This window comes from Suncus etruscus, chromosome 8 (genome assembly GCF_024139225.1).
Source record: "Suncus etruscus isolate mSunEtr1 chromosome 8, mSunEtr1.pri.cur, whole genome shotgun sequence".
Lineage (NCBI taxonomy): Eukaryota > Metazoa > Chordata > Mammalia > Eulipotyphla > Soricidae > Suncus > Suncus etruscus.
Window position 1 is genome coordinate 41,830,529 of NC_064855.1, and position 11,349 is coordinate 41,841,877.

Below are 11,349 nucleotides of genomic sequence, written 5' to 3' on the forward strand. Positions count from 1 at the left end.
ACTAGTGTCCATATAGACAATTTTTTGGATATCATTGGGTTTATTCTATTCGTCATGTACAGAACGTCTATGTTGAATGCTCTCCCTCCTGCCCTGGCTCTCTGCCCAGAAGCTCATTTTGTTCCTTTGCTCCCTCATTCCACTGCCTTTACACATATTTAACCATTTTTATTCTCGGTTCTTGGCCACCCATGAAGCACATTATTGTCCCCGCCCTAGCTAGCTGCCAACCAGCTACCACGTTGAGAGGATGGACTCTCAGGCTGGGAAGAGTACTCTGTTCCTACTTGTTTACTCTCAGCGGACTTCCTGGCCTCCTCCTTTCTTCATTGTGTAACTGTGGTTGCTACCATACTAGGTTTCTGATTAGTTCACACTCAAATGCATTTCCCGATATGAAACTGCTGGGTGTCATTTTGCAGACTCCAGAAGGCCAAATCACAGACCAAAGTGGCTTCCAGGATTCAGCATCCTCCTCCCAACTATTTCTACTGACATAAAAGGGACATGCATATCTCCTTTGAATATCCTATATCTATTCCTTTAACTGCTACTATAACTATTATTGAATATCCCCTTAAACAGTGACATTGTGCCCGCTGTTTTATGGCTGTTTGTTTGTTTTTTCTTTGTGATCTGTTAAACAAGTAATTATAGTAGAAGAGTCTTTCGCTTTAGAGTTCATGTTAGAACCAAGGTAAGGGGATTATTGGACTTGTTCCCTCGGCTCCCCAGAGGCACCAATAATATATTGTGGCATTGTTTCTCTTTTGCATGGGCGCATTAAATGGAAAATACTACATATGCAAACAAGTTATTATCTAATAGAGATAGGAACACAAATTTTGTAATGCAGTTAGGCCTTATACCCTGAACACTGCCATAATGACTTGACTCACGCCTCCAAGGAATGGGCATTGCCCCTACAACCCCTGAACCATTGACCATCTATGGAAACAACCACAATTGTCTACATAACCAAGAGCAAATATTTCCAGGGAGACCCTGCCGCTACCCTGGGATTGGCTTTATTCCAAGGAATGTTCACTTGACACCCAGATGACTCATCAACAGCAGCAACTTGCGTGCAGGGCAGGACACTCCGCATCTGATGGTGAGGTGAGACTGGAGGATGCTCCACATCATGACTTAGATGAAACAGAAACCACACAAACCAGAATCCTTCTGGCACAGAAACCAGAATCTTCAATGACAGAAACTGGATAACACAAACAGCTAATGTGTGAAAAAAATTTTTCCGTGACCACAAAGAATGACCCAGGGATTGGACAACCTAGTATGCCTGGAGCCGAGTTGGTCTTATGCCAGAGAGCTTCAGGGATAAGGTCTCTTTGTATTTAGGACAAGGCTTTTTTTCCATTTTACCCATATTTTGGTGGGCCTATGCAGTTGTGTTGTGTAGGGTGGTTGATGTTACAATTGGGGGTTTCAATTGTGTAGTTCATCTCTGTGTAGGTTATTTATGATAGGTTTTTTTTGCACAAATACTGCAAGTTTGTTTTTGTTTGAGAATGTTTTTAGGCTATCATCCCATATGAATGACAGTTTTGCAGGGTATTGTACCCTAGGCTGGAAATTTATTTCATTCAGTCGTTTAAATATTTCATTCCACTGTCTTCTTGCTTGAATTGTTTCAAATGGGAGATCTGGTTTGATATTTATGCCCTTTCCTTTGTAATTAAGGTTCCTGTTTTCCCTTATTGCTTTAAGGAGTTCATCTTTCGCTTTTTTTTTTTTTCATTTGGATTATTATATGTCTTGGTGTTGGTTTTTTAAGGTCTATCCTATTAGGGACTCTTTTCACTTCCTGGATTTTCAGGGAGTCCTATTTCCAAAGGTTGGGGAAGTTTTCTGCTATTATTTCCCTAACTACTTGTTCTTCCCCTTTCCTTGTTTCCTCCCCTTCTGGTGTACCTACAATTCTTAGATTATTTCTTTTGTCTTTGTTTATTAAGTACTGGACTTTTCCTTCCAGTGCCTTGCCTCTTAATTCCTTGTTGGTTTCTTGGTCAGTTTTGGTTTGCAGTTTTCCTTCAAGTACTACTGTGTGCTTCTCCATCTCTGTGATTCTGCTTGTCTGGCTTTTACAGTGTCTGTTAATTCCTTATTTGCTTTTGTATGGAGTCTCTCATATTCTGTATCAGATCTTCTTCAATTTGGCTAATTTTGTTCCTCCATGGATTTTTTTTGTACTCAGTGGCTAGCGATTCTTTCAAAAAAACCAAATATTATTATTTTATTTAAACACCTTGATTACAAACATGATTGTGGTTGGGTTTTAGTCATGTAAAGAACACCCCCCTTCACTAGTGCAACATTCCCATCATCAATGTGAGAAGGTAATTGAAATGAGAGTTAATGAGTTTTGTGAATGAGGAAGGAATAGGCTCAATTTTTGTATGTTGAATTAGTCTGTCTATATTTTTTATAATTTTTATTGAGACCAATATGAATTGCAAGTCTTTCACAGTCACTGTCACTGTGACAGTGAATTGGGGCAATTCCCACAAGCAGGTGTTGATCTCTCTCTGCCCCTGTTCCCAGAATGCTTCCCCTGTCTCCACCCTTAACCCCCTAGACTGCTAGTGTAACAAGTCCCTTCTGTGTATAGCTTGTTGTAGTTTGTGTCTCTTTCTTTTTGACTCCTGCGCCACATCCAGTTTGGGTCTCTTGATTGTATTGTCATAGATATTGGGTTGCGTATTTCATGTTGATCATTTTTTTTTATTTCCACTCAATGTTCATGAGACTGCTTGCCCTGGTGTCATCCACTTTTTTCTCCTCAATTTATGAGGCAGAACAAGCTGATTCATGTTCTATGGTTCTGTTGGGAAAAAACAGAAGAGGGAATGAGCCCCTGTGTGGGAGCTATGAATTTAAATTTTTTTGAGCATTCCATTTTATTTCCTAAAAGCAATCTAAAATTATGAGCACTATGGTAGCATGATAAACTACCTATAATTTTTGGTTTAGAAAATGAGGACTGATAGGAAGGAAGAAAGTCTGCTGGGGAAGACCCAAGTAAGCTCCGTTTCCATTTAGTGGGAGGGGTTAAGGACTGGTGTTCCTTTTCCCTTCGCAGCATCCTGACCTGTTCTGAGAGGCAGATGAGTAGTGCTTGCTCTGGAACCTAGGAGGATACTGAAGAGAGATTGAAGAGGGGAGGAGATTCCCAGGCCTGGTTGAAGCTCGGGAGATAGGGCCTCCTTGTTCCACACCCAAGCACAGTCCTCCCTGTCCTCGGGGGAATGAAGATTCAGCAATGAGCTGGGGGCCTGGCCCTTCTTTAAAAAATCACTAAATTTATTTGGAAAATTACCATCTCCTCCCTCTCACATTTTAAAATTTTCCTTAATTTATTTATTTTGTAAGGATACTTTTGTTGTTTATTTTCATGTATGAATTGTAGAGTTTTTAATCTTAAGGTAGAAGTAAGAGTTATACTGTTGGAAAGTTCTCAAGATACTGTGAAAAGATTAAATATTAGATTGTAAATCCAAGAGTCAATTGAAGAACATCATTATGATCATCATCTCATCCTTGTTTTTTTTTATTGAAACACCTTGATTACATACATGATTGTGTTTGGGTTTCAGTCATGTAAAGAACACCACCCATCACCAGTGCAACATTTTCATCACCAATTTCCCAAGTCTCCCTTCTCCCCATCCGACCCCCGCCTGTACTCTAAACAGGCTCTCCATTTCCCTCATACATTCTCATTATTAAGACAGTTCAAAATGTAGTTATTTATCTAACTAAATTCATCACTCTTTGTGATGAGCTTCCTGAGGTGAGCTGGAACTTTCAGTTCTTTTCTCTTTTGTGTCTGAAAATTATTATTGCAAGAATATCTTTCATTTTTCTTAAAACCCATAGATGAGTGAGACCATTCTGCGTTTTTCTCTATCTCTCTCTGACTTATTTCACTCAGCATAATAGATTCTGTGTACATCCATGTATAGGAAAATTTCATGACTTCATCTCTCCTGACAACTGCATAATATTCCATTGTGTATATGTACCACAGTTTCTTTAGCCATTCATCTGTTGAAGGGGCATCTTGGTTGTTTCCAGAGTCTTGCTATGGTAAACAGTGCTGCAATGAATATAGGTGTAAGGAAGGGGTTTTTGTATTGTATTTTTGTGTTCCTAGGGTATATTCCTAGGAGTGGTATAGCTGGATCATATGGGAGCTCGATTTCCAGTTTTAGGAGAAATCTCCATATCGCTTTCCATAAAGGTTGAACTAGACAGCATTCCCACCAGCAGTGGATAAGAGTTCCTTTCTCTCCACATCCCCGCCAACACTGTTTATTCTCATTCTTTGTGAAGTGTGCCATTCTCTGTGGTGTGAGGTGGTATCTCATCATTGTTTTGATTTGCATCTCCCTGATGATTGGATGATGTGGAGCACTTTTTCATGTGTCTTTTGGCCATTTGTATTTCTTCTTTGTCAAAATGTCTGTTCATTTTTTCTCCCCATTTTTTGATGGGCTTAGATGTTTTTTTCTTGTAAAGTTCTGTCAGTGCCTTGTATATTTTGGAGATTAGCCCCTTATATGATGGGTATTCGGTGAATAGTTTCTCCCACTCAGTGGGTGGCTCTTGTATCCTGGGCACTATTTCCTTTGAGGTGCAGAAGCTTCTCAGCTTAATATATTCCTATCTGTTAATCACTGCTTTCACTTGCTTGGAGAGTGCAGTTTCCTCCTTGAAGATACCTGTAATGTCCTGGAGTGTTTTGCCTATGTGCTGTTCTATATATCTTATGGTTTGGGGGCTGATATCGAGGTCTTTAATCCATTTGGATTTTACGTTCGTACATGATGTTAGCTGGGGGTCTAAGTTTAATTTTTTGCAAGTGGCTATCCAATTGTGCCAATACCACTTGTTGAAGAGGCTTTTCCTGCTCCATTTAGGGTTTCCTGCTCCTTTATCAAAGATTAGGTGATTGTATGTCTGGGGAACATTTTCTGAGTATTCAAGACTATTCCACTGATCTGAGGGCCTGTCCTTATTCCAATACCATGCTGTTTTGATGACTATTGCTTTGTAGTACAGTTTAAAGTTGGGGAAAGTAATTCCTCCATATTCTTTTTCCCAATGATTGCTTTAGCTATTCTAGGGTGTTTATTGTTCCAAATGAATTTCAAAAGTGTCTGATCCACTTCTTTGAAGAATGTCATGGGTATCTTTAGAGGGATAGCATTAAATCTGTATAATGCCTTGGGGAGTATTGCTGTTTTGATGATGTTAATCCTGCCAATCCATGAGCAGGGTATGTGTTTCCATTTCCATGTGTCCTCTCTTATTTCTTGGAGCAGAGTTTTATAGTTTTATTTCTATAGGTCCTTCACATTTTTAGTCAAGTTGATTCCAAGATATTTGAGTTTGTGTGGCACTATTGTGAATGGGGTTGTTTTCTTAATATCCATTTCATCCTTATTACTATTGGTGTATAGAAAGGCCATTGATTTTTGTGTGTTAATTTTGTAGCCTTCCACCTTGCTATATGAGTCTATTGTTTCTAGAAGCTTTTTGGTAGAGTCTTTAGGGTTTTCTAAGTAGAGTATCATGTCATCTGCAAACAGTGAAAGCTTGACTTCTTCCTTTCCTATCTGGATTCACTTAATATCTTTTTCTTGCCTAATCGCTATAGCAAGTACTTCCAGTGCTATGTTGAATAGGAGTGGTGAGAGAGGACAGCCTTGTCTTGTGCCAGAATTTAGAGGGAAGGTTTTTAGTTTTTCTCTATTGAGGATAATATTTGCCACTGGCTTGTGGTAGATGGCCTTAAGTATATTGAGAAAGGTTCCTTCCATTCCCATCTTGCTGAGAGTTTTGATCAAGAATGGGTGTTGGATCTTATCAAATGCTTTCTCTGCATCTATTGATATGATCATGTGGTTTTTATTTTTCTTGTTTTTGATGTTGTGTATTATGTTGATAGATTTACGGATGTTAAACCATCCTTGCATTCCTGGGATGAAACCTATTTGATCGTAGTGGATGATCTTCTTAATGAGGCATTGAATCCTATTTGCCAGGATTTTGTTGAGGACCTTTGCATCTGCATTCATCAGCGATATTGGTCTGTAATTTTCTTTTTTGGTAGCATCTCTGTCTGGTTTAGGTATCAAGGTGATGTTGGCTTCATAAAAGCTATTTGGAAGTGTTTCTGTTTGTTCAATTTCATGAAAGAGTCTTGCCAGGATTGGTAGTAGTTCCTCCTGGAATGTTTGAAAGAATTCATTAGTGAATCCATCTGGGCCTGGGATTTGTTTTTTGGCAGACATTTGATTACCGTTTTAATTTCATCAGTGGTGATGGGGGTGTTTAGATATGCTACATCCTTTTCCTTCAACCGTGGAAGATTGTAAGAGTCCAAAAATTTATCCATTTCTTCCAGGTTCTCATTTTTAGTGGCATAGAGTTTCTCAAAGTAGTTTATAATTACCCTTTGAATCTCTGTCATATCAGTAGTGATCTCTCCTTTTTCATTCCTAATACGAGTTATCAAGATTCTCTCTCTCTCTTTCTTTGTTAGGTTTGCCAGTGGTCTATCAATCTTGTTTATTTTTTCAAAGAACCAACTTCTGCTTTCGTTGATCTTTCGGATTGTTTTTTAGGTTTCCACTTCATTGATTTCTGCTCTCAGCTTTGTTATTTCCTTCTGTCTCCCTATTTTTGGGTCCTTTTGTTGAGCACTTTCTAGTTCTATTAGATGTGTCATTAAGCTACTCAGGTAAGCTCCTTCTTCCTTCCTGATGTGTGCTTGCAAAGCTATAAATTTTCATCTCAGTACTGCTTTTGCTGTGTCCCATAAGTTCTGGTAGTTTGTGTCTTTATTGTCATTTGTTTCCAGGAACCTTTTGATTTCCTCCTTGATTTCATCTCGGACCCACTGGTTATTGAGTATGAGGCTGTTTAACTTCCAGGTGTTAAAGTTTTTCTTCTGAGTCCCTTTGGAATTCACAAATAATTTCAGAGCCTTGTGGTCAGCGAAGGTAGTCTGCAAAATTTCTATCCTCTTGATATTATGGAGGTATGTTTTATGTGCCAGCATGTAGTCTATCCTGGAGAATGTCCCATGTACATTGGAGAAAAATGTGTATCCAGGTTTCTGGGGATGGAGTGGCCTATATATATCCACTAGGCCTCTTTCTTCCATCTCTCTTTTCAGGTCTAGTATATTCTTGTTGTGTTTTAGTCTGGTTGAGCTATCCAGTGTTGACAAAGCCGTGTTGAGGTCCCCCACAATTATTGTGTTGTTATTGATACTATTTTTCATATTTGTCAACAGTTGTATTAAATATTTTGCTGACCCCCCATTCGGTGCATATATGTTTAGGAGAGTTATTTATTCCTGCTCTACATACCCCTTGATTAATATAAAATGTCCATCTTTGTCCCTTACAACCTTCCTGAGTATAAAGTTTGCATTATCTGATATTAGTATGGCCACTCAAGCTTTTTTATGGGTGTTGTTTGCTTGGATAATTTTTCTCCAGTATTTTATTTTGAGTCTATGTTTGTTCTGACTTTTCAGGTGCGTTTCTTGTAGGCAGCAGAAGGTTGGATTGAGTTTTTTGATCCATTTAGCCACTCTGTGTCTCTTAACTGGTGCATTTAGTCCATTGACGTTGAGAGAAAGAATTGTCCTGGGATTTAATGCCATCTTTATATCGAAATTTGGTGTGTCTTTTGATTAGTCTTGTCTTAAATTAGGTCTTTCAGTTTTTCTCTTAAGACTGGTTTTGTGTCTGTAAAGTTTCTGAGCTGTTTTTTGTCTGTGAAACCATGTATTCTTCCGTCAAACCGGAAAGTGAGTTTTGCTGGGTATAGTATTCTGGGTGAAGCATTCATTTCATTCAGTCTTGTCACAATATCCCACCACTGCTTTCTGGCATTGAGTGTTTCTGGTGCAGGTCTGCTGTAAATCTCAGGGAAGCTTGCTTGAACGTGATTTCCCCTTTTGATCTTGCTGTTTTCAGAATTCTGTCTCTATCTGTGGGATTTGTCATTGTGACTAGGATGTGCCTTGGGGTGGTTTTTCTGGTGTTTCTTTTGGTTGGTACTCTTCGAGTATGCAGGATTTGATCACATATATTCTTTAGCTCTGGAAGTTTCTCTTTAATGATGTTCTTGACCGTTGATTCTTCCTGGAAATTTTCTTCCTGGGTCTCTGGGACTCCAATGATTCTTAAATTGTTTCTGTTGATCTTATCATAGACTTCTCTTTTTATCTGTTCCCATTCTTTGACTAATTTTTCCATTGTCTGCTCATTTGCTTTAAGTTTTTTGTCCAATATCTCCTGCTGTATGGAATTGTTATGTATCTCATCTTCCACAGCACCAAGTCTATTCTCAGCTTCTGATACCCTGTCCCAGAACTTATCCATTTTGTCATTCATTTTGTTTTCTGAGTTTTTCAGGCCTGTTAGTTGACATGTTATTTCAGTTTGGAGTTTTGTGATTTCTGTCTTCATATTTTCTTGGTTCTTATTAGTGTTCTGTTCAACTCGATCCATGGTTTCTTTGAGTTCATTGAGGATCTTCCATATTGCTAGTCTAAAGTCCTTATCTGAGAGGTTGATTAGTTGGTTGGTCATTATCTGGTCATCAGAATTGTCATCTTCATTCTCTATGTCTGATGATGGCCTGCATTATTTCCTCATTGTCACACTTGTATTGTGGGTTTTTCTACGTGTTGTGGTGGTATTCATTGGCTATATGATGCAGGCAGCACACTCCTCTGGCTCTGCCCTTTCTGGATGGGCTGACTTGCCTCTAAGGAAGGGGAGTCCTCCGTGGATAAAGCCTCACACTGGATCAAATCTTAGGCCCGAGCATGCAACAGAGAAGACAGTCCAGAGAGAAATGCTTGCTTCTGTGATATAGCACAGTTCTTAGTGTGATTTTTTCTTCTTGTTGTGATGGTGTTCTTTTCTTAGAAAGAGCACACAGCCGCGTAGTGAAGCGAAGCCAAAGTGCTCTGCTGGAGCCTCTTTTCGTCCCACTCCCCAGAGTTTCATGCAAGAGGACAGTAGACAGACTTACACAGGTAGCATTCACAGTTTTTCACAGTTGGGCCCCACTTGGCAGGCATATTTCTGTGGATTTTCCCAGCCTGATGTCACAAACAGGGGACCCAGCTTCTGCAAAAGCTAGCCAGTTTTTATATTCTGGAGTCTCGCCCTGAAAATGGCCTCTGGGAGAGCGAGTTTTCTGGAGCCTCTTTTTGGCCCACTCCCAAGAGTTTCATGTAAGAGGACAGTAGACAGACTTACACAGGTAGCACTGACAGTTTTTCACAGTTGGGCCCCACTGGGCAGGTGTAGTTTCGTAGATTTTCCCAGCCTGATGTCACAAACAGGGGACCTATGAATTTAAATTTAAAAGCAGGAAAGAAAAAGAAAGAAAGAAAGAAAGAAAGAAAGAAAGAAAGAAAGAAAGAAAGAAAGAAAGAAAGAAAGAAAGAAAGAAAGAAAGAAAGAAAGAAGGAAGGAAGGAAGGAAGGAAGGAAGGAAGGAAGGAAGGAAGGAAGGAAGGAAGGAAGGAAGGAAGGAAGGAAGGAAAGAAAGAAAGAGAGAGAGGGAGGAGAAAGAAAAAGAAAGAAAGAAAGAAAGAGAAGAGAGAGAATGAAAGAAAGAGAGAAAGAGAGAGAAAGGAGAAAGAGAGAAAGAAAAAAGAGAGAGAAGAGAGAGAGAATGAAAGAAAGAGAGAGAAGAGAAAGAAAAAGAAAGAAAGAAAGAGAGAAAGAGAGAGAAGAGAAAGAAAGAAAGAAAGAAAGAAAGAAAGAAAGAAAGAAAGAAAGAAAGAAAGAAAGAAAGAAAGAAAGAAAGAAAGAAAGAAAGAAAGAAAAGAAAGAGAGAAAGAAAGAAGAAAGAAAGAAAGAAAGAAAGAAAGAAAGAAAGAAAGAAAGAAAGAAAGAAAGAAAGAAAGAAAGAAAGAAAGAAAGAAAGAAAGAAAGAGAGCAAGAAAGAAAGAAAGAAAGAAAAAGAAAGAAAGAAAGAAGGAAGGAAGGAAGGAAGGAAGGAAAGAAAGAAAGAGAGAGAGGGAGGAGAAAGAAAAAGAAAGAAAGAAAGAAAGAAAGAAAGAAAGAAAGAAAGAAAGAAAGAAAGAAAGAAAGAAAGAAAGAAAGAAAGAAAGAAAGAAAGAAAGAAAGAAAGAAAGAAGAGAGAGAATGAAAGAAAGAGAGAAAGAGAGAGAAAGGAGAAAGAAAGAAAAAAGAGAGAGAAGAGAGAGAGAATGAAAGAAAGAGAGAGAAGAGAAAGAAAAAGAAAGAAAGAAAGAGAGAGAGAAAGAGAGAGAAGAGAGAGAATGAAAGAAAGAAAGAAAGAAAGAAAGAAAGAAAGAAAGAAAGAAAGAAAGAAAGAAAGAAGAAAGAAAGAAAGAAAGAAAGAAAGAAAGAAAGAAAGAAAGAAGAAAGAAAGAAAGAAAGAAAGAAAGAAAGAAAGAAAGAAAGAAAGAAAGAAAGAAAGAAAGAAAGAAAGAAAGAAAGAAAGAAAGAAAGAAAGAAAGAAGAAAACAAAAGCAAATTAAAAATGGGGGCTGGTTTGGCAAGTTTTTTTATTGTTTTTGTTTTGTTTTGTTTTTGCATAGGCACAGTAACTGGGGAAATTCCCTTGGCTAAGAGACACAGGGTCTTTCCACCCTCGATGCATACTGTCATGGGATCAACTACAGGCTACAGCCATTTTCATTGTCAAACCCCAAGGTCTTGTTATGGTGCCAGGAAATATTCTGCTCAGTTGTGGTTGTCAAGATCAGTTTTCTGTCTATGGCCATACCATCCTGAATGTGCCCGATCTCATCTGATTTCGGAAGCTAAGCAGGGTCGGGACTGGTTAGCACTTGGATGGGAGACCGCCTGGGAATACTGGGTGCTGTAGGCTAAAAAAAAAAAAAAAAAGGAAAAAAGATCAGTCTTCTGTAATTAGAGAACTTGGTTTTTGCATAGATCCTAGGACAAAGTATAGGATAGAGTATTTGTTTATGCTTCCAGAAGTTCTGCTCAGGCACAGTTGTTGCAGTCTTCTGTAATTAATGATTTTGTTTTTTGCACAGGTCAAAGGATAAAATGTCTTCTGATTTCATCTCACAGTTGGGTGATGAGGTTGGGAAACCTGAGCTTTGATCAAGTTGTTGCTGTTTCCTCATGTCAAGATGTCATATGCACCTAGTTAGTGTCAGAGTAGTATTAAGGACTCCCCCCGGGGGGTGTTGATTTCTGGTGCTGGTGCAGCTAAGGTTGAGATCTAGGATTTGGGGTTGGATGGTCGTTGTACTATCATGTGCAGTTGAGTCGAGTCCCACTGACAG

The 11,349-nt window shown here is 38.8% G+C and overlaps 1 pseudogene; it reads left to right on the plus strand.

The window, feature by feature from the left end:
- The first annotated feature begins 10,803 nt into the window (after positions 1-10,803).
- On the plus strand, positions 10,804-10,922 carry LOC126016644 (uncharacterized; annotated as a pseudogene).
- The last annotated feature ends 427 nt before the right edge of the window (positions 10,923-11,349 follow it).